We start from the raw sequence: 5254 nt of genomic DNA on the forward strand, positions 1-5254 counted from the left end.
TCAATGTAAGTATTATTTGGGAATTCTAGTTTGAAGATTCTATTTTTTATGTATTTTAAATAATTTAAAAAGATTATATAAATATCTATCAGCAAAGGGAAACAAGGTGTAACATTTGTATAATTGATTTTGTATCTTTGAAACTTTCTTTAATATCGAATTAAATTAAAAAAATTCAATATAAATAATTCTTTGGGAATTCTAGTTTGAAGATTCTATTTTTTATGCATTTTAAATAATCTTCTATCTAAAAGAATTAAGGAATGTTTAAATGAGAAAAAGATTGGAACATATCCAAAGAAAAAATTTACCATTTACGTAATTGATTTTATACTTTTGAAATTATTGATTATACCGAATTATAAATTAAAAAAAAATTAAAAATAAAAATGATTCTTTAGGAATCATAATTTCAATTTTGTTTTTTATGCATTTTAAATAATCTAAAAGAATTATGAATACCTATTAGCAAATTTTTCATTTAGGGAATGAGATAAATTGTCTCGGAAGGAAATATAATATCACATTTATATAATTAATCTTTGAAATTCTCCTGTAAAAAAAATAATACCTAATTAAATTAAAAAAATTTAATATAAATAATCTAGATTCAATTTTTTATGCTTTTTTTATACTTTAAATAGTCTTCTATCTAAAAAAAATATAAAAATCTATCAATAAATTTTTCGTTTAAGGAGGAGAAAAAGAAAGAATTGCAATATGTCTAGAAAAGAAAATGTGATATATTTTTGAAATTAAAACTGAATTAAATTATTTGATGAAACAAATTCAATGCGAATAATTTTTTTAAAAATTTCATAGTTCGAAATTTTAATTAAAATTTTCTATATATATATTCCAATTTTGATAAATTTTAATAAATTTAAGGAAATGGAGTACATCGCAAAATGAATACGAATGTACCATTTCTTTAATTGATTTTGCATCTTGAATTCGAAGGAGCAGGATAATTCTATGCGACTAGAGTTCTTCAGAATCGTGTTTTTTATGCATATTGAACAAGTCTTCCATCCGGATCCCGTTTATCAGCAAATTTTGTCCGTTTTTCAACGAATCTTTTGCATTTTTCATTAATTTCGAGGACTTTTGACCTTTGCCCGAACAAAGATCCGAAGGAGAAACTAAATCAAAATCTGCTGACGGTGTAGACACGGCCGCCTTTTCGATCGAGGAAATTCAACAACTGGAACTCGATAACCCAGATTTTCGTAGCGGTGTAGCCGCATAACGTTCGGCTGGTAAGCAATACAAAGTATGTATCCCATCCCCCCAGTTCAGGGGAGTTCGTAACTGCAAAATTAATCCCCCCGAAATCCTAATATCGTTCCCTCCCCCCCCCCCCCATGAATCATAAACTACCGGTCAAATTGGAAACAGTACCAGTCGATTCACGTTTCCCTTTCCGTACTTACTTGCTTGCGCGAGCCGAAATAAATCTGGCTAATGCACCTGCGATACCGGCCACCGCTTTGAGGATTATTACCGCGAATAAACGCTTCGGGATCCAATTTCGGGTTGTGGATCCAAGTAAGTCGGAAACACACGTTTACGTTACGCACCCGCGTTCAAAACAAGATCTCTCCATCGAATTTTAATTTACATTTCTTTCTTTCTTTCTTTCTTTTTTTAATATTCCATCACAAACCTGCTTCGAGAAATAATTTAAAAAGAAATTGTTATTAAAATTTATATCGCACAGATACTCGAGAAATAATTTAAAAAGAAATTGTTATTAAAATTTATATCGCGTAAATACTCGAGAAATAATTTAAAAAGAAATTGTTATTAAAATTTATCGCACAGATACTCGAGAAATTATTTAAAAAGAAATTATTATTAAAATTTATCAAATACTGTGTAATATGTATATTATACATTTATATTTATACATTACATTTATACATTATATGTATATTATATATTTATATACATGCGAAGTTTAATTAATAAGTCTGCTTAAATTCACCGTTCAAAATTATTAAAAAAAATAAAAATTCAAATCGTACAGTGTTCATTTCGAGAGAAAGAGAGGATAAATATAAAGAAATTATTTAAAAAGAAATTATTATTAAAATTTATCAAATACTGTGTAATATGTATATTTATATATATATATGCGAAGTTTAATTAATAAGTCTGCTTAAATTCACCGTTCAAAATTATTAAAAAAAATAATTCAAATCGTACAGTATTCATTTCGAGAGAAAGAGAGGATAAATATAAAGAAATTATTTAAAAAGAAATTATTATTAAAATTTATCAAATACTGTGTAATATGTATATTTATATATATATATGCGAAGTTTAATTAATAAGTCTGCTTAAATTCACCGTTCAAAATTATTAAAAAAAATAATTCAAATCGTACAGTATTCATTTCGAGAGAAAGAGAGGATAAATATAAAGAAATTATTTAAAAAGAAATTATTATTAAAATTTATCAAATACTGTGTAATATGTATATTTATATATATATATGCGAAGTTTAATTAATAAGTCTGCTTAAATTCACCGTTCAAAATTATTAAAAAAAATAAAAATTCAAATCGTACAGTGTTCATTTCGAGAGAAAGAGAGGATAAATATAAAGAAATTATTTAAAAAGAAATTATTATTAAAATTTATCAAATACTGTGTAATATGTATATTTATATATATATATGCGAAGTTTAATTAATAAGTCTGCTTAAATTCACCGTTCAAAATTATTAAAAAAAATAATTCAAATCGTACGGTGTTCATTTCGAGAGAAAGAGAGGATAAATATAAAGAGGAGAAAGAGGACGTATCAAGTTTCGTTCCAAGGATCTATTTCCAACGGACTTAAAAAAACGGACGTCGTAATCATAACGACGCAGAAAGAAAGAAAAAGAAGAAGAAGAAAGAAGGAAAGAAGAATCCCATTCCCTCGCCATAGAATCCATGGAATTTTTCACGCGCACCAGGGGGTTGAAGTGCGTGTGCACGAGGGGTGGAAGCACTCGAATAACCTAGATTTCGCGGAGACTCATTACATAACTTTTGCGATCGATCGTGGCGCCCTCTCTCCTTCTCTCTCTCTCTCTCTCTCTCTCTTTCCTCCACTCTTCTTTCCTCGTCATACGCGCGCGAGATTGGAACGTGTGCGTGCATGTTGTTCGACGACTGATAAAAGCGCGCGAAAGAAGGACGATTTCATAGAGTCCGCTTGTTGCAAATCAACCGTGCAAATCGTCCGCGAGAGGATCCGTATACGTTCGCAATTCTGTCGAAATGAATCGTTTCGTCGTCGAGAAATGAAATTTAATTTTCTATGGAGATATACGTCGTTTCTAAATCGTTTGTAATCGGCTGGTTATTGGAGGAAGAGAGAATATAACGCAAATATTAAACATTACACGTTACTTTTAAGAGACTTTAAGAGAGTTAAAGGTTATTGGATTTATACGATTGTTCGTAAGGTATCAAAGATGTGTATACAGGCTACAGGAGAACAATGATTTCGAGAGGATAATACAATTCTGCCATGAATAATAAGGATTGAATGACTGTCACTTGGAAATTTTGACTGACGTGACACGTAAGTCGGGACACGTTCTGCACTGTTAATGCAATTTCTGAATGATATTACACCATCGCTCGTACCTTCGGATGCCAGGCCGGCCTTTCCGCCCAAAAAAAGATGACAGAACTTTTGCATTAACCTAAAATTATATGCTGAAAGCGTATAATATAATTCGATGCGCGGGGCTCAGTTAAAAAAATCCCGCTGCTCTTGCTGACCCAGATCTTTTGCCAATGGTTTCGTCGATAGAAAAAAAATTTTTTTTTTTTTCCCCTTTCTTTTTTTTGAGCCATCTTTAAGTAACTAACTTATCGAATATTATTCCATCTTTTTTTTTCCTCCGATAAGGCTAAAACGCGTATTGGGAATGTTAATTTAAAAAGAAGGAAGGAAAAGTGAATTTTCTCTCGATTAATTAATTTAAAAAAAATAAAAAATTGCAAAAATTTCGTACGTATAATAATGAAATAACTTGTTTGAACGTATGAATATATGAAACAGGTATAAAATTATAACATGATGTGTAAACTGTGGGAAAATAGAAAATTTTATGTCTTCACAGGATATAAATTAAAAAAAAGGAAAAGTAATGGAGCAACTATTTCGTGAATATTTTTTTATTACAGATACAAATTATAAATTATAAATAGAGTGTAGTAGAGAGGAGATGCTGCGAGGTAGGTAAAATATTTTGAAGCACAGACCTCAAAAATATTACCGTGACAAAAATTGAAATTGAAATTTTAATTTTAAATTCTCATAAGCATCTCTTTCAACGGCGAAAGAAAAAACTTTTTTTTCCCCAAAAACACTCGAATACTTTTTAAACTTTTTCAAATCCACGCGTTTCAAAAAAAAAGTATAATCTAAACGTTCGAACATCGTGAAAAATTCTACTTTTCACTCACATTCCCGGAATTTGGCTATTGTTTCTAATGGAAATGTATCTTACCACAATGTATACCTCCATTGTTTATCCCACATTTTCACGATTTTTTTTACATTTTTAGATATTTCGAAAAATCCCAATTTCCACGAATATATAATCCTACGAATCCTATCATTCCAGTTCCCTTTTTTTAAAATTTTTTCAATCGAAAAACAAAAAGAAAAATTCGATAAAATCACATTCTCTCTTATTCTCAATTTTTTAACAAAACACTAATTTCGAAACAATTCTTTTCTACGAACCATTTCCCCTTTCTAACCTTTCTCCGAAAATGCAAAACTATCCCCTCCTTTCCGAAACATCAACCAGAAAAGAAAACAGAGATCGATGGAAACGCGTCCATCAACTGTCCCTCCCGTCATCAATTTTTAAAGATTGAACATCTAAAATGCATCTGAAAAAGGAGGGAAGACAAAGCGTCAAATTCGTCCAAACGCACAATAGATTTATGAACAACGATCTAAATCATAATCTGGTGTGCCGAAATGGTAACACCATTAAGACTACATTTCACGGGGCGAGACAGCGGGAGGCAGTGCACGCGGTTGACGTACGAGCAACGCATACAAAGTTGCGCGTGTGTATATACGAAGATGACGAAGAGGAGGAGGAGGAGGAAGAGGAGGAGGAGGAAGAGGAGGAGAGAGAGAGGGTTTGAATGGAATGCATTCCGCATTATGCGTCACGTCAGAATTCCACGAGTACGTTTACGGGGAAACGAGGGAAACGGCGAACAAGTG

This window comes from Apis mellifera, linkage group LG13, assembly GCF_003254395.2.
Source record: "Apis mellifera strain DH4 linkage group LG13, Amel_HAv3.1, whole genome shotgun sequence".
In the NCBI taxonomy this organism is placed as follows: domain Eukaryota; kingdom Metazoa; phylum Arthropoda; class Insecta; order Hymenoptera; family Apidae; genus Apis; species Apis mellifera.